The sequence below is a fragment of the Rutidosis leptorrhynchoides genome, chromosome 6, assembly GCF_046630445.1.
Source record: "Rutidosis leptorrhynchoides isolate AG116_Rl617_1_P2 chromosome 6, CSIRO_AGI_Rlap_v1, whole genome shotgun sequence".
NCBI lineage: Eukaryota > Viridiplantae > Streptophyta > Magnoliopsida > Asterales > Asteraceae > Rutidosis > Rutidosis leptorrhynchoides.
The window spans coordinates 236,372,463-236,392,686 of record NC_092338.1 but is presented as its reverse complement, the minus strand read 5'-3'; positions in this window follow the sequence as shown (position 1 = coordinate 236,392,686).

Below are 20,224 nucleotides of genomic sequence, written 5' to 3'. Positions count from 1 at the left end.
CTACATGTTATTAATTTGTTGCAGCTCTTTATATAATTGATTTTCAGCTGGTGAATGCATTCTATTTGGTGTCTTTTTCTGTGTGAAGGTGCTAAGAATTGAGTTTAAGTTATGATGTTTCTTATCGCAGTTAGCTTTTATGAGTTGATGTTCTTTTGGCAGTTGTAGTTGTTCAACTGATTTTTTACTAATAGTGTCATTGTCGAGTGAAGGATAGTTGCTTATTTGTTTATGTTCTAATGCTTCCTAAAAAAGGGTAAACCATATTATAGAGGGTTCTTTGCCATCTACTAAGAAATTTCACATTAGGGTTTGTTCTTTATACGTACCATGTTGTGCATTGAGATTCTGTGTTTAACTGTATGTTTGCTTAGGGTTTGAATGGGTGTGTGTATAAAAAAAAACTTGCTATGCAAATTGCCAAGAAGAAACATTTGCAATCATAGTAGCCTTTTACATACGTAGCGTTTAAAGTATTTTAAACTCTTGGAAGGCCTCAAAGGGATTCAGATTGTCGTACTCAAAATTGGAAATAAGTCTCGGTCTCTTTTAAATAAGCTGTACATAAAGGATTACTATAGTGTGGCCATTGCTGACAGTTTTTATTGATGTTTGATTAATTGTATCCTATTAACATACACCTAACTTACTGCTAGAATATACCAAACACAACACAACCGCTCCACGTGATTTATAAGATTGATTTGTATGCAGGTCAAGATATGCTACTTCTTTACATAAAAAGGCATGACCTAAATTACAAGTTGCATATAAGTACAATGCATGCTACTTTTAGATATTTTCCGCTACGATCTTTGGTGGAAAGTGTGGCTGCAAGAAGATATTTATGTTATTATTATTGAACTTCAGTTGCTCTTTCTGCTACACAATTCCCACCGTTTTGTGGGTCGCGTTCTATTATTCCGAAAGGTAAGTCAAGCATACATTCATTTGCATCTTGATCTATTTTAACACCATTTAGCAAGATTTTTGTATATATATAGTAAACTATTTAGTTGATTCTTTATTTTGTTTCTATTTTTTTGTAGTGTGATTGTTGAAGTTCTTAAGATGGATAGCTAATATGCATTATAAATGTTATCAAAAATCGTAAATCGTCAACAAAGCACATAAAAAAAGCAAAAACAAAGCCGCGGCAACTCGCGGCTGCCATCACCTAGAAATGGTGTCAACATGTGATTGGTAGGGTTAGAAGTTTAGTTATAAGTTTAATTACTTTAATAATAAATTACTATTAATCTTAAATTTTTGATTTTCGATAGTGTTGGTAATTTGAATCGATGTTTAGTTTACATGTTGATTATTTTAACTGTATGCAACAGTCCGAAGCAACAAACTGAGAATAGTTACGATTCGTCCCCACAATGGTTGCCAAAAACCGCGGCAACGCGCGAACCACAACACTAGTTATAATAACATTAAGTTTAAATTTGGTCAGAAATTTTTGGGTCGTCACACATACCCGATCAGCTCGTGTAGCGCATCATACAGCATTGCCACAAGAGTCATGAGAGCGCGCACTTAGGCAGGTAGCGCTAAAGTGAGAACCATAGCGCTGATCCCATCCATGCGCTTTGGTGACGTGTTTATGTCAGGCAATGTTGTTGCTGCAGAGGACACCTGGCAGGCAAAAGGCCAAGTCTAACAAGAACACTTTTTGCTTTTATCAGGTCAGCTTACCCAAAGATGTACTATTGGCAGGCTACAATCCTTTTAACCTTATTATGTGGCGGTAAAAGACAAGAAGGGTTGCCCTATAAATAAAGGATTTCATCCACAGCATTAGGGGATCTGGAATTCACTTCACACACACATATACACTATTGACAATAGTGCATAGCGCAATTATACCCGCGCTACCGAACTTATAGCATTTCACTAGACATTCTTGATACACAAGTAACGTTCTATGAACACAAAACCCTACAACCCAGCGCGTGCCATCGCTGACCAGACTACCCACCGATGGTGGGTCTATGTTTAACCACCCCCGCTGAGATCCTCATCTCGCAGGGGGTAAGTCACGGTACTCCGGACCGGAGAGTTAAACCCAATTGACCCTTAAATCCCCCTTTATTGATGTCAAGCAAGGACCAAACCCAACCCGATTATTCTATGCTTGATCATTTGGCGCCATCCGTGGGACACACAAGTTAAAAGATTTTGATTTGATCTTTTTTCTGTATGTCCACTAATGACTCGCTTGTTTCTTTTTGATATACAGTAACATGTGTTGAAATGACTAGCAAGCCAGAAGTACCTAAACCTGTACAAGCACGAGCTACCTCACCCACAGGACCTAAGCCGGCAATCAAAGGATCTATAGGAACCTTTGACAGTTGATGTTAAAGCAAAGGGGTAAAAAACACTATTAATTTTTACAAGAAAATACTATTAAATATGATACAATTTTACACAAGATATTTATTTATTTATAGAATGGATATACTTAAACCTTGCTACAACACTTATAGGCAGTGTACCTAATCGTACAGTAGTGTAGTTTTTAGTAAGTCCGGTTCGCCCACAGGGAATCTTTTAAACAAAGCTTAACGCTATATTAGTTTTAATTTATAAAAATACAAATATATAAATAAGTAATATTATTATTATAAAGGGGGGTTTTTACCGTTTAATGACCGGTTTGTCGATTTTAAAACTTAGTCGCAGTTAAAACCTAATGTAAAATATTAAAAATAAATACAAGACTTAATTTAAAGCGTAAAGTAAATAACGATAAGGAAATTGCGATAAATAAAAGTGCGATTAAAATAAAATTGCGATAATTAAAAAGTACGATAATTAAAAGTGCAATTAAATACAAAAACAATAAATAAAAGTGCAATAATTAAAAGTGCAATTAAATATAAAATAAAGGAAATCAAATATGAAATAAAAGAATTATGCTTATTTAAACTTCCGTAATCATGATGTTTGACGTGTTGATTTTAGTTTTATGCCCATGGGTTAATTGTCCTTTGTCCTGGATTATTCAATATATCCGTCTGGTTTTTATCCATAACAGTCCATCAGTCATAAATATAAAGTGCGAGTATCCTCGTCAAATTATCCTTATACCCGAAGTCAAATATTCCAACTAATTGGGGACTTAAACTGTAACAAGGTTTTAATACTTTGTTATCAATTATGCCAAGTGTCCTTATACATAATTTCACCCCTGTTTTAATAATTCTAGTGGCTATTAATCCATTCCCGTGTCCGGTTAAATGAACGATTATTCGTACATATAAATACCCCGCCCATCGTGTCCGATCGAGTGTATATGGTTATTTATAGGGACGTCCAATTGTAAATCTTTATATTAAAATTAACAAACTATAATTTAGTTAAACAAATATAAAGCCCATTAATAGCCCATAGTCTAATTTCCACAAGTGTCGTTCTTTTGTCCAAACCCCAATTATGGTACAAAGCCCAATTACCCAATTTTAGTAATTAGCCCAACATCATGATTACTTCGGTATTAAATAAGCATAATAATAACTTAGCTACGAGACATTAAATTAAAAAGGTTGAACATAACTTATAATGATTAAAAATAGCGTAGCGTTACACGGACAGAATTTCGACTTACACCCTTACAACATTCGCTAACATACCCTTATTATTAGAATTTAAAATTAAAATTAAAATTAAAATATAAATTATATATATATATATATATATATATATATATATATATATATATATATATATATATATATATATATATATATCTACGTATATAGAGAGAGATGATATATGGATATATGATGCACCAAATCTCGATTTTTATAGGCATGTGGGCTGGAAAAGAGGCTCATGCGATCACATGAGCTTTGCCCTTCAAGGCCATACGATCGCATGGCCAGCTGGGGAGACTCAAAAGTCTTTAAAAACGTGGGCTGCTTATTTATTTATTATATAATATAATATATATAATTAAATTTAATTATATATATATTATATTATATTCTTGTACTCCGTTGACTTGTAATTTTTAGTCCGTTGCGTCAAGCGTTGAGAGTTGACTCTGGTCCCGGTTCCGGATTTTCGAACATCCTTGCGTACAATTTAATATCTTGTACTTTGCGTTTTGAATCTTGTACTCTTGTAATTCTGAGACGTTTCTTATCAATAATTGGAATCTCTTTGATTGTACTTTGTACTTTTGAGCTTTTTGGTCGTTTGCGTCTTCAATTCGTCGAATCTGTCTTTTGTCTTCACCTTTTATTATTTAAACGAATATTACTTGTAAATAGAACAATTGCAACTAAAAGCTTGTCTTTCTTGAGGGATAATGCTATGAAATATATGTTCGTTTTTAGCATTATCAAATATTCCCACACTTGAGTGTTGCTTGTCCTCAAGCAATATAGTCTTGAAATACTAGAATCACCTCTTTATTCTTCACACTTTGTACATCAGTGATTTCTATACGGCGGTATAAACAATGGTAGTAACGATGTGGTTTACAGTCCCACATGACTATAAAATTTAGATCCTTTAAGGAAATTGGATCTTTATGAAAACATTTGATCTTTTGAAAATTAAATCTAGTTTTTACCCTAGATAAGTTTTCCAGAATAACCCTTCACCGGTATTTGCAAATTGTTTTTGTGGGTTTGGTGGGTTTCAGATTTGAAAATTTTAGCTCAAAACTTGTGGTTTTGTGTCACCCACTTGCTAACCTTGTATTGGGAAAGCAACACGTCCAATATACTTGCTCCGTATATTACCTTTCGGTAAACTACCGTCCGGTTGTAAAGGAAGGCGTTGAACAAGCAACTGTTAAGGCAATGTCCCCTGACATGCTTTTAATTATGGTCTATAACGTGTCGGACGCAATTACTATCCTTTGTAGGAGTAATAGTAAAGCTCACCCTTATAATTTTTCGGTCTGGCACAAGGTCCTATCTTTGACCATGCTATGCAACCACCGTTCTTACGGTTGACACCCGATTTGGTTCAGGTGACCTAATGAATTCCAGGTGAATTCCTAGGATTTTACGTTTAATGGTAATGAACGCATTGAAAATGGGTTTTCAGAAAACAAATCGGTTTGTAATTTTGATCAAAATATTTTCTCATTCAAGCTCGAGTTTAGATATCATCGAATTCCATGAGTTTGTAATTCTCAATCTTTAAAGGTCAATCTCTAGGATTGAGTAATATCAGTCTTAAAAGCTGATTTTTGATCTTTTAAGGAGATTATCCTTTCTGGGGATCTGATTCATTAGTCTTATCCAGCTAATTTGCACAGCGTCCTCCCCATTTTACAAGACAGATCCTCTCATGGTTAGGATAAGTCTGACCACTTGGCGACCCTGTTTGATGCTGAGGTCCGTAGATTTCCTGCTGATTTTAGTGATGACTTTTCTAGATTTTTCGTCAACCTGCAGCTGGTCTGAACGATAACTTCATGACCTAAATCAAGAAGCGCGTTTCTTTTTCAAAAGACTTTACTTCCTTTTAATGATGGAATTGATTCATCGTGTAGATCCATCTTTCTTACAGTAAATCGGGTAAAACTGTTTAGTTTAGTCCAAAGCAAAAGTATCTTTAATTATTTGTTACAGAAATATGTGACATATGTTTTAAAATAACTTGGTAAATTTTCCCACACTTGGCTTTTATTTTCTTTTATTTGCCTTTTTATTGTCCTCTATTCCATTTTAAATGAATTCTAATATTTTGAGTTGTTTCTCAATTTATGTCCTTTCCGAGGTAACGACAATTTCGGTGTTAACACCTAGTTTTCATCGTTCATAAATATGTATAAACATGATTTTGAATTCATTTAGTCTGAAAACTTTGAAAATTTTTACTAGAAGTGGGTAGTTAGTATATAAGACTAGGGCTGTTCTTTATTATCAGAGAGCACTAGATTCTAATACAACTACTCCGTTACTAGTATTTTTAATGGTAACCAAGTGTTTAAATTAAAAAGTTTTAAAATTCCGAAAGAATTTAACCCCTTCCCACACTTAAGATCTTGCAATGCCCTCATTTGCAAGAAATCTGTAACAATTTAAATTATTGAGGGTGATTAGCGTAGAAAAATGATTAAATTTTACCAAAGTTTCCAATCATATTGGCTTTTGTTTACTGAATGATAAATGGTGCACATCATTTGTTCATTCCATCTTGTTGTTACATCACATTTGTTTTTCGTTTTGTCGTCAAAAGTACTAGCTTTTGCTGAACTTAATGACAGTCTTTGAAAATGCGCTGTTTTACCCTATTTTGTACAATCGACAATATACATACATACAAATATAAACATGCATGGCAATTTGAAATGGGACTTGATATCCCACTTTCAAATCCTAAATGTGAAATATTAGTACACAATAATAATAAAAATGATAAAAATTACACAAATATATCCAATAACATAAGTTTAAACATGAAAAAGTAAAAAGATAAAAACATAAAAATCATAAAAATAACCAAATGGAACCAAATCAGTCTGGATAGGGGTTCCAGTTCATCTCATCAGGTGGGTTCCATTGTTGGTTATAGGTGTTCTGATAGGCTTGGTTATAGTCATACCGGTTAAAGGGTGGTCGGATGTCGGGGTTGTGTGGCGGAAAATGAGCAGGTCGAGTAGGCACGTAATTATTTGGTATCTGATATGATAGCTGGCTCATGATTTGGTGCTGATGAACTAACCAGCTATCGTGTTGGCGTCGCCTATAATCCTCGTATACTCGCTAAGAGTTCCACTGCTCGTACATACTATGTCTGGCCGCGCTCGTCATTGCTTCCTCATCTATACGAACGTGGACGTCAAGAATAGCATCTCGAAAGACATCCCTAATGTCTTTCGCTTCCTCCATTTCCTCGTCTGAGCCTCTCTCTACCTGAGGATGAGGGCCCTCATAGGGTACTGCCTGGTTACGTCTACTTTTCAATACCTTAGCACCCACATAAACTTTCAATCCTAAACGCTCAACCTGTTCTCTACAAAGCTGTAATGGACCCCCTTGGTTCCTATCAACACCTAAATACTCTCCAATGAGAGTAACAAAAATACCTCCTCCTATTATACTCCCGTCCTGCATTCCTTCTACCATTTTAGATAAATAAAAACCAACACAGTAAGGGATATTGACAAAGCTTCTAGGATCCCGAATACACTTTAGGTAGAATAAATCATGTAAGGTCATTTTTTCCTTATTGTGACCTCTCTGTGTAATCGAGTTAGCCAAAAATCTATGAATGATACGAAGCTAGGCTCTGTCAATATGTGTATAGGAGTGTCCCCCCGCTCGTGTAAAAACATCAAAATGTGACATACGCCTCCAAATGGCGTCAGCGTCAAAGTTGCTATCTACCCTTTCACCATAATGAATCAAATTTGTACAATCGGGTAGTAGCAACTCACCAGGAGTATATATCTGTAAAGCCCTGGCCATGTCCAGCATGGACATTCTGTACATTTTACCGCCAAGGATAAACCTAAGAAATCTTCTATCATCTATTCTAACTATATTTGTATCAAGTGATACAGTACTCATCAACTCAACACACCATTCCTTATATACGGGCCTACGAATGGTGAAAAGACGTTCCCAATCTGTAAAAGAAGAGTTCCCGTACCTCTGAATCAGTAGCAGTCTGACTCTATTAGCTAGCTGAACTCTTTCCAAAGGATCCCAATCGATTACCCTTGGTACCTCTACATTTTTAGTTACCAATCTGAATTTGTTCCTTTGATATGTCTCGTAATCCCTCCATCTTCTATCAAATCTCAGATTAGGATGCAAAGTGTGCTCAGGAATCGTTGGGTATTCTACTGGCGGCCTCATCGGGAATACTATGAATTCATTAACAAACTGTACCGGATCATAATAAGGTACGTGTTGATCAGGCTATTGTTGTGGTTCCTGTTGTGGTTCTTGTTCGGGTTCTGGCTCGTGTTGCATTTCTGGTTCTGGTTCTGGTGCTGGAGCAGGTCGTCTAGATGATGATGCTCCTGAACCTCCAGTATCGGCTTTCTACAAAACACATTAAACACAAAATTTGTGCATCCAAATATGCATTAGTGTTAGCAAAATTACAACTTAAAACAATCATAATAGCTTGTTAAATCAAAATTTAACTTATACACATTTTCACAATTTTTACAATTCTATACTTTTTCAAATAAGCACATATGGAAATGTAGACAAAGTTCATAAGCATTTAACTCAAATAACATGTCAAAATAGTCATTACTAATAATTAAACAAGTCTCAAATTGCAAATATATCAAATTAATCAAGTTCATGAATTTTGTACCTAAAAAGTCCACTTTAATCTTTAAAAATAATGTTTAGGATCAATGTTTGGATCATTTAACTACCTAAACATGTTACACTACTCAATTTAGCAATAATTCATGACAAAAATCGGCCATAACCTGTTTATATCAAAAAGCCCCAAATTGCTCAAGAACACAAACCCTAGATTTCTAAATTTTTTGAAGTTTTTGGCTTCAAATCATGTTAAATAGCATCAATCTAGGTTATACATGCATAAAATACTATCAATTTATCACTAATTACACTAGAAATTAACAAAATTGCATTATGTAAAATATTGGTAATTTTCACAAAAACTAGAAATTTATAGAGTTTAGGGGTGTAATTTTTACCTTTTTGCTGAAGAATGAGAATCTAGGCATGATTAGAGCAAGAAAAATGACGAATTACGGTGAATTTTGGTGAATATTTGGGAGTATTTTCGGGTATGTGTGTGTTTTGTGTGTTGAAGAACAGCTCGCTGGTTCTTTTTAGTCTGGCCAGATTTCCAGCTCCATGCGATCGCATGGAGTTAGAGTGCAATACCCATGCGATCGCATGGAGTTCCGGCTACAGTATTTTTGGCTTTTTTTTTAAACCTTATACTTTATAAAACTTATAATTAATTAAATTCTAAAAATTATGTTTTCCTTTAGGAGCGAGGGTGTTTCGGATCGTTGTCCTAGTCCGTCCCTCGACAAAATTTTAAAATTTCGTCAATTCAAAGCACCGTTTTAAAAGTAAAGATTTTTGGGTTTTTTAAATGTTTTTGGCATACTTTAGTTCAATAAGATTAAAAATAATGATAATAAAAGTTCTCGTCCCTCCCTTGGGCAAAGCAATTTCGGTTCAATGACCTAGTCTTCAACTCACGACGAATTTTAAAAATCATATTTTTAACTTACGAAATAAAGTAAATTTTTGTTTTTAAATTCACACCAAACTTAAATTTAAAATGTATAAAATTGAAAATTCATATTTTTAAAAATTCACACCAAATTTATATTATATTTTTATTTTTATACATACAAACTTATATTAAAAATATTAATTTTTCAAATATTTACAATTTTAAATATATTGATTTAAAAGTTTACAATAGTATTTTAATATTTATATATTAAATTTAAAAACAAAGTAAAAATAAAATTAAAAATCTGTTTGGCTTTTATCCCACTTTAATCAATCAAATATTATCAAAAATATACGCCCCTCTTTTCGTTAAAGTAATTTCGGTTCCATGACCTAATTTAACTCATGACGAATTTTTGAAATATTTTGAGTTGATTGATTAAAGATATTTATACCTTAAGAATAAACGGTAAATTTCGCAGTGATGTAATAAATTTTTGTATGATATCAATAATTTCGGTCGCAAGACCTAATTTCATCGAATACCAATTTAATACTTTATAGCGAACAAATTAGCGTTTATTATCAAAAGGTAAAAAATAAAAATAAAAATAAAAACTGTACAAACTTACCTGTGAAAGAGATTTCTTAGTGATATGCTCTAGCCCACTCATAAGATAGTCGGACTAATTGATTTTCCATGGCTACATAGGCGTAACCTCGAGCATTTAATGTTTTTTCTTCTAAACATATGAACGGTCCGTCTTTGCATAAAGTAACAAATTCGGTATTTGAATAGGTTTGATTATTTGAACATTTACCTTCGTGTGACCATTTTCCGCATTTGTGACATCTTTCAAGGTGTCGTGCTCTTCTTTTCGCTGCGGATTTTGATTTTCCTTTACCAAATTGTAACTTATTATCTTCGCATCTGGATTCTTTTCTTACTCCGTCCAATTTACCTCTGATTAATGATACGATTTCACTTGAAAGTGTGTCATTATTACGTTTAGTGATCAAAGCTTGTAGCATTAGACCATGGTTTAATTCACAGGAAGTCTTCATTTCGTAAAAACCTAAAAAAAATAAAAATTCAGAATGGGGGGAGAAGACTAGTTCTTTAGGGTCTGCTAGGGAAAGACCATTCGGGTTCCATTTTCGAGAATTACACGAAAACAGAAAATCTAACTCTAACAGAAATACATATTATCCTTCAAGGACTTGATTCTCCCCACACTTAGTTAGCTGTGGTATCGAAATTGTGATTAACTTCGTTGTCAACTTCCATCGGACTATCTATGTAATGTTTAACTCTGTGACCATTAACCTTAAATTCAATCCCATTTGAATTTATTAATTCTATCGTTCCGTATAGGAAAACTCTTTTGACTATGAATGGTCTAGACCATCTTGATTTCAATTTTCCAGGAAATAGCTTGAATCGTGAATTGAAAAGAAGAACTCTGTCTCCTTCTTTAAATTCTTTTGAAGTTCTGATTCTTTTATCATGCCATTTCTTCGTTCTTTCTTTATAGATTAACGAATTTTCGTATGCTTCATGTCTCAATTCTTCTAATTAGTTTAATTGACTTAACCGTAGACGTCCAGCTTCATGTAAATCAAGATTACATGTCTTCAAAGCCCAAAATGCTTTGTGTTCAATTTCTACTGGAAGATGACATGCTTTTCCATAAACGAGTCTGAAAGGTGTGGTTCCAATTGGAGTTTTGTAGGCTGTTCTAAAAGCCTAAAGTGCATCCTCCAATTTTGTAGTGACCCGAACTTTTCCATGTTTATATATATTAATTGAGATTTATATTTACATGATTAAATGTTTCCAACATGTTAAGCAATCAAACTTGTTAAGACTTGATTAATTAAAATATGCTTCATATAGACAATTGACCACCCAAGTTGACCGGCGATTCACGAACGTTAAAACTTGTAAAAATGACATGACAATATATATATATATGGATATACATATGGTTAACATGAGATTATGATAAGTAAGTATCTCCATAAGTATATTAACAATGAGTTATATACATATAAACAAGACTACTAACTTAAGGATTTCGAAACGAGACATATATGTAACGATTATCGTTGTAACGACATTTAAATGTATATATATCATATTAAGATATATTAATATATCATAATATCATGATAATATAATAATTTAACATCTCATTAGATATAGTAAACAATGGGTTAACAACATTTAACAAGATCGTTAACCTAAAGGTTTCAAAACAACACTTACATGTAACGACTAACGATGACTTAACAACTCAGTTAAAATGTATATACATGTAGTGTTTTAATATGTATTTATACACTTTTGAAAGACTTCAATACACTTATCAAAATACTTCTACTTAACAAAAATGCTTACAATTACATCCTCGTTCAGTTTCATCAACAATTCTACTCGTATGCACCCGTATTCGTACTCGTACAATACACAGCTTTTAGATGTATGTACTATTGGTATATACACTCCAATGATCAGCTCTTAGCAGCCCATGTGAGTCACCTAACACATGTGGGAACCATCATTTGGCAACTAGCATGAAATATCTCATAAAATTACAAAAATATGAGTAATCATTCATGACTTATTTACATGAAAATAAAATTACATATCCTTTATATCTAATCCATACACCAACGAACAAAAACACCTACAAACACTTTAATTCTTCAATTTTCTTCATCTAATTGATCTCTCTCAAGTTCTATCTTCAAGTTCTAAGTGTTCTTCATAAATTCCAAAAGTTCTAGTTACATAAAATCAAGAATACTTTCAAGTTTGCTAGCTCACTTCCAATCTTGTAAGGTGATCATCCAACCTCAAGAAATCTTTATTTCTTACAGTAGGTTATCATTATAATACACGGTAATAATCATATTCAAACTTTGGTTCAATTTCTATAACTATAACAATCTTATTTCAAGTGATGATCTTACTTGAACTTGTTTTCGTGTCATGATTCTGCTTCAAGAACTTCGAGCCATCCAAGGATCCGTTGAAGCTAGATCCATTTTTCTATTTTCCAAAAGGTTTATCCAAGGAACTTAAGGTAGTAATGATGATCATAACATCATTCGATTCATACATATAAAGCTATCTTATTCGAAGGTTTAAACTTGTAATCACTAGAACATAGTTTAGTTAATTCTAAACTTGTTCGCAAACAAAAGTTAATCCTTCTAACTTGACTTTTAAAATCAACTAAACACATGTTCTATATCTATATGATAACTTAATGATATAAAACCTGGAAACACGAAAAACACCGTAAAACCGGATTTACGCCGTCGTAGTAACACCGCGGGCTGTTTTGGGTTAGTTAATTAAAAACTATGATAAACTTTGATTTAAAAGTTGTTATTCTGAGAAAATGATTTTTATTATGAACATGAAACTATATCCAAAAATTATGGTTAAACTCAAAGTGGAAGTATGTTTTCTAAAATGGTCACCTAGACGTCATTTTTTCGACTGAAATGACTACCTTTACAAAAACGACTTGTAACTTATTTTTCTGACTATAAACCTATACTTTTTCTGTTTAGATTCATAAAATAGAGTTCAATATGAAACCATAGCAATTTGATTCACTCAAAACGGATTTAAAATGAAGAAGTTATGGGTAAAACAAGATTGGATAATTTTTCTCATTTTAGCTACGTGAAAATTGGTAACAAATCTATTCCAACCATAACTTAATCAACTTGTATTGTATATTATGTAATCTTGAGATACCATAGACACGTATACAATGTTTCGACCTATCATGTGGACACATCTATATATATTTCGGAACAACCATAGACACTCTATATGTGAATGTTGGAGTTAGCTATACAGGGTTGAGGTTGATTCCAAAATATATATAGTTTGAGTTGTGATCAATACTGAGATACGTATACACTGGGTCGTGGATTGATTCAAGATAATATTTATCGATTTATTTCTGTACATCTAACTGTGGACAACTAGTTGTAGGTTACTAACGAGGACAGCTGACTTAATAAACTTAAAACATCAAAATATATTAAAAGTGTTGTAAATATATTTTGAACATACTTTGATATATATGTGTATATTGTTATAGGTTCGTGAATCAACCAGTGGCCAAGTCTTACTTCCCGACGAACTAAAAATCTGTGAAAGTGAGTTATAGTCCCACTTTTAAAATCTAATATTTTTGGGATGAGAATACATGCAGGTTTTATAAATGATTTACAAAATAGACACAAGTACGTGAAACTACATTCTATGGTTGAATTATCGAAATCGAATATGCCCCTTTTTATTAAGTCTGGTAATTTAAGAATTAGGGAACAGACACCCTAATTGACGCGAATCCTAAAGATAGATCTATTGGGCCTAACAAACCCCATCCAAAGTACCAGATGCTTTAGTACTTCGAAATTTATATCATATCCGAAGGGTGTCCCGGAATGATGGGGATATTCTTATATATGCATCTTGTTAATGTCGGTTACCAGGTGTTCACCATATGAATGATTTTTATCTCTATTTATGGGATGTGTATTGAAATATGAAATCTTGTGGTCTATTGTTACGATTTGATATATATAGGTTAAACCTATAACTCACCAACATTTTTGTTGACGTTTAAAGCATGTTTATTCTCAGGTGAATATTAAGAGCTTCCGCTGTTGCATACTAAAATAAGGACAAGATTTGGAGTCCATGTTTGTATGATATTGTGTAAAAACTGCATTCAAGAAACTGATTTCGATGTAACATATTTGTATTGTAAACCATTATGTAATGGTCGTGTGTAAACAGGATATTTTAGATTATCATTATTTGATAATCTACGTAAAGCTTTTTAAACCTTTATTTATGAAATAAAGGTTATGGTTTGTTTTAAAAATGAATGCAGTCTTTGAAAAACGTCTCATATAGAGGTCAAAACCTCGCAACGAAATCAATTAATATGGAACGTTTTTAATCAATAAGAACGTGACATTTCAGTTGGTATCCGAGTGTTGGTCTTAGAGAACCAGAATTTTGCATTAGTATGTCTTATCGAGTTTGTTAGGATGCATTAGTGAGTCTGGACTTCGACCGTTTTTACTTGAAAAATAATTGCTTAACAAATTTTGTTGGAAACTATATATTTTTAACATGTGAATATTATGTGATATATTAATCTCTTAACGTGTTTGATATTATGTGATAGATGTCTACCTCTAGAACAAGTCCCATTGACTCACCTAATAATAATGAAGAGTCAAATGTAAATTGGAATGATTCGTGGACTGATTCACAAGTTCCCGAAGAGGAACCGGAAGAAGAGTCGGAACCGGAAGAAGAATCGGAACCGGAAGAAGAATTGGAACCAGATGAAGAAATAGAACCGGTGGGGGAAATAATAAAACGGTTAAGTAAAAGAAAATCCTCAACCAACCGACCAAGGTTAATTATGGTCAATGGTGTTTCCGCCAAGGAAGCAAAATATTGGGAGGATTACCAATTCTCCGATGAATCGGATTCCGACGAGAATTCCGATGATGTTATAGAAATTACCCCAACTGAATTTAAAAAGGTAAAAGAAAATAATAAGGGAAAGGGCATAAAAATAGAGAAATCTAATTCCAACCCCGATGAACTTTATATGTATCGTCAACCCCCGAAGTCCTTAAGTTGTAACAATGACCCGGGAACCTCTAAACCACCAGGTTTTTCTAAACCAATGTGGAAAATTACGGCTCGTATTAGGGGAACATCATAAATCCCTAGAAACTTGGCAAAACGAACCAAAACCGAAGAAGAAGAAACAAGCGAGTCGGAATAAGATAGTTGTATTCGTGTGGTGTAATATATGTAATATAGTGTGCTTATGCTTTATGATATATGTGAAAATTGCTTGTATTAATAAGTATTTTTTTTATGAATCTAACTCTTGTCTATTTTACAGTATAAAAACACAAAATGGATAGACAACCCAATATTTTAAGAGACCTACCCGGAGACATGATTGATGAAATCTTGTCTAGAGTCGGTCAGAATTCTTCGGCACAACTATTTAAGGCGAGATCAGTTTGTAAGACATTCGAAGAACATTCCAAGAATGCCTTGGTTTATAAAAGGCTTTTGTTCGAAAGATGGGGGATATCACATTGGGAAATCCATAAGTTACGATGTGTTTACTTTGACGCATATATTGCGGGGAACCCAAATGCTATTTTACGCAATGGGTTAAGAAATTATTTTGACTCAATATATCTGAATATTGGACTTCGTGATTTAGAAAAAGCGGCTAACATGCAACATAAAGAAGCATGTTATGCTTACGGATTAGTAATGTTCGCTTCTCACCAAAGTGAGAACAAGAACATCGGGCTACAACTATTAAACAAAACGTTCCCACAAGTGACGGAGTCAGTAATTGGGGTAAGAAATGAGGTTTTTAGATTGTTACGGGACTGTTGGACATTACGTAACCCTCGTCCCTTTGACGACATTACAACACGCTGTCTTATCAACGGCCATAACGGTTATGTTCCACAAGACCAAGGATGGGAAGTAATCCTAGTAAAACCAGAATGCATGACTTGTTTCTGGACGTATGAATTACGTGTCTTTATTGCCTTTACTGAACGACTTGTGTACTAGCTAGAATTATCTTCACAACCATCTTGTATCAAATTTATTGTGTGCTATATTTCATGCTATATGTAAAATAAGCGGTATTGTAAGTTTGTAAAATATTGTGTAAAAGTTTGAACGCGAAATATTATTATAATCAGTTTTTCATATAGAATTGTAGTAGTTGAATTGTATATTAGCTACTAAGTATGAACTTAACGGGTAGGTACTACCCGAATTTAAACTTATAAAACGCTAATATGAAGAAAAAGCTTTTATAAATGAGTTCATATTATGCTACGAAATACTATTAACTACTCTTAATATTCTGTATGATTAACTTGTTCCATTTGACTATTTTGAAGGAAATGGCACCGACTACTCGACACACCGTGAATATGAATGAAGAGGAATTCCGTACTTTTCTAGCTTCAAACATAGCTGCAGTACAGGCTGCGCTACATACCAACAATAACCTTGGATCTAGCAGTACAGGAAATCGTGTAGGATGCACCTACAAAGAATTCACTGCCTGCAAACCTTTGGAATTTGATGGAACCGAAGGACCGATCGGATTGAAACGGTGGACCGAGAAGGTCGAATCGGTGTTTGCCATAAGTAAGTGTACTGAAGAGGACAAAGTGAAGTACGCTACGCATACCTTCACAGGTTCTGCATTAACGTGGTGGAATACCTATCTAGAGCAAGTGGGACAAGACGATGCGTACGCACTACTGTGGTCAGCATTCAAGCACTTGATGAACGAGAAATACCGTCCCAGAACCGAGGTCAATAAGCTCAAGACAGAACTTAGAGGGTTACGAACCCAAGGATTTGATATTACCACGTACGAAAGACGATTCACAGAATTGTGCCTATTGTGTCCGGGAGCGTTCGAAGATGAGGAAGAGAAGATCGACGCGTTTGTGAAAGGATTACCGGAAAGAATCCAAGAAGATATAAGTTCACACGAGCCCGCCTCCATACAACAGGCATGTAGAATGGCTCACAAACTAGTGAACCAGATTGAAGAAAGAATTAAAGAACAGACTGCTGAAGAGACCAATGTGAAGCAAGTCAAAAGAAAGTGGGAGGAAAACGGTGATAAGAATCACCAATACAACAACAACAATAATCGCAACAATTATCCCAGCAATCGCAACATCAATCGCAACTACAACAAACGGCCCAACAACAACAACAACAACAACAATAGCAGCAACTACAACAATTATCCCAACAACAATAATAACCGCAACAACAACAACAATCAGAAGCAGCTATGCCAAAGGTGTGAAAAGTATCACTCGGGGTTCTGCACCAAATTTTGCAACAAGTGTAAAAGAAATGGTCATAGCGCAGCGAAGTGTGAGGTCTACGGACCAGGGGTTAATAGAACGAAAGGAACAAATGGTGTCGGAACGAGTAATGGCGGAGCAAGTAGTGTCGGAGCAAGTTATGCCAATGTAGTTTGTTATAAATGTGGAAAACCGGGCCACATTATTAGAAATTTCCAGAAACCAGGAGAACACGAATGGACAAGGCCGCGGAAGAGTTTTCAATATTAATGCGGCAGGGGCACAGGAAGACCCGGAGCTTGTTACGGGTACGTTTCTTATTGACAATAAATCTGCTTACGTTTTATTTGATTCGGGTGCGGATAGAAGCTATATGAGTAGAGATTTTTGTGCTAAATTAAGTTGTCCATTGACGCCTTTGGATAGTAAATTTTTACTCGAATTAGCAAATGGTAAATTAATTTCAGCAGATAATATATGTCGGAATCGAGAAATTAAACTGGTTAGCGAAACATTTAAGATTGACTTGATACCAGTAGAGTTAGGGAGTTTTGATGTGATAATCGGTATGGACTGGTTGAAAGAAGTGAAAGCAGAGATCGTTTGTTACAAAAATGCAATTCGCATTATACGAGAAAAAGGAAAACCCTTAATGGTGTACGGAGAAAAGGGCAACACGAAGCTACATCTTATTAGTAATTTGAAGGCACAAAAACTAATAAGAAAAGGTTGCTATGCTGTTCTAGCACACGTCGAGAAAGTACAAACTGAAGAAAAGAGCATCAATGATGTTCCCGTCGCAAAAGAATTTCCCGATGTATTTCTGAAAGAATTACCGGGATTACCCCCACATCGATCCGTTGAATTTCAAATAGATCTTGTACCAGGAGCTGCACCAATAGCTCGTGCTCCTTACAGACTCACACCCAGTGAGATGAAAGAATTGCAAAGCCAATTACAAGAACTTTTAGAGCGTGGTTTCATTCGACCAAGCACATCACCGTGGGGAGCTCCTGTTTTGTTTGTCAAGAAGAAAGATGGTACATTCAGGTTGTGTATCGACTACCGAGAGTTGAACAAACTTACCATCAAGAACCGCTACCCACTACCGAGAATCGACGACTTATTTGATCAACTACAAGGCTCGTCTGTTTATTCAAAGATTGACTTACGTTCCGGGTATCATCAAATGCGGGTGAAAGAAGATGATATTCCAAAGACTGCTTTCAGAACACGTTACGGTCATTACGAGTTTATGGTCATGCCATTTGGTTTAACTAATGCACCAGCTGTGTTCATGGACCTTATGAACCGAGTGTGTGGACCATACCTTGACAAGTTTGTCATTGTTTTCATTGATGACATACTTATTTACTCAAAGAATGACCAAGAACGCGGTGAACATTTGAGAAAGGTGTTAGAAGTATTGAGGAAGGAAGAATTGTACGCTAAGTTTTCAAAGTGTGCATTTTGGTTGGAAGAAGTTCAATTCCTCGGTCACATAGTGAACAAAGAAGGTATTAAGGTGGATCCGGCAAAGATAGAAACTGTTGAAAAGTGGGAAACCCCGAAAACTCCGAAACACATACGCCAGTTTTTAGGACTAGCTGGTTACTACAGAAGGTTCATCCAAGACTTTTCCAGAATAGCAAAACCCTTGACTGCATTAACACATAAAGGGAAGAAATTTGAATGGAATGATGAACAAGAGAAAGCGTTTCAGTTATTGAAGAAAAAGCTAACTACGGCACCTATATTGTCATTGCCTGAAGGGAATGATGATTTTGTGATTTATTGTGACGCATCAAAGCAAGGTCTCGGTTGTGTATTAATGCAACGAACGAAGGTGATTGCTTATGCGTCTAGACAATTGAAGATTCACGAACAAAATTATACGACGCATGATTTGGAATTAGGCGCGGTTGTTTTTGCATTAAAGACTTGGAGGCACTACTTATATGGGGTCAAAAGTATTATATATACCGACCACAAAAGTCTTCAACACATATTTAATCAGAAACAACTGAATATGAGGCAGCGTAGGTGGATTGAATTATTGAATGATTACGACTTTGAGATTCGTTACCACCCGGGGAAGGCAAATGTGGTAGCCGATGCCTTGAGCAGGAAGGACAGAGAACCCATTCGAGTAAAATCTATGAATATAATGATTCATAATAACCTTACTACTCAAATAAAGGAGGCGCAACAAGGAGTTTTAAAAAAAGGAAATTTAAAGGATGAAATACCCAAAGGATCGGAGAAGCATCTTAATATTCAGGAAGACGGAACTCGGTATAGGGCTGAAAGGATTTGGGTACCAAAATTTGGAGATATGAGAGAAATGGTACTTAGAGAAGCTCATAAAACCAGATACTCAATACATCCTGGAACGGGAAAGATGTACAAGGATCTCAAGAAACATTTTTGGTGGCCGGGTATGAAAGCCGATGTTGCTAAATACGTAGGAGAATGTTTGACGTGTTCTAAGGTCAAAGCTGAGCATCAGAAACCATCAGGTCTACTTCAACAACCCGAAATCTCGGAATGGAAATGGGAAAACATTACCATGGATTTCATCACTAAATTGCCAAGGACTGCTAGTGGTTTTGATACTATTTGGGTAATAGTTGATCGTCTCACCAAATCAGCACACTTCCTGCCAATAAGAGAAGATGACAAGATGGAGAAGTTAGCACGACTGTATTTGAAGGAAGTCGTCTCCAGACATGGAATACCAATCTCTATTATCTCTGATGGGGATGGAAGATTTATTTCAAGATTCTGGCAGACATTACAGCAAGCATTAGGAACTCGTCTAGACATGAGTACTGCCTATCATCCACAAACTGATGGGCAGAGCGAAAGGACGATACAAACGCTTGAAGACATGCTACGGGCATGTGTTATTGATTTCGGAAACAGTTGGGATCGACATCTACCGTTAGCAGAATTTTCCTACAACAACAGCTACCATTCAAGCATTGAGATGGCGCCGTTTGAAGCACTTTATGGTAGAAAGTGCAGGTCTCCGATTTGTTGGAGTGAAGTGGGGGATAGACAGATTACGGGTCCGGAGATTATACAAGAAACTACCGAGAAGATCATCCAAATTCAAAAACGATTGA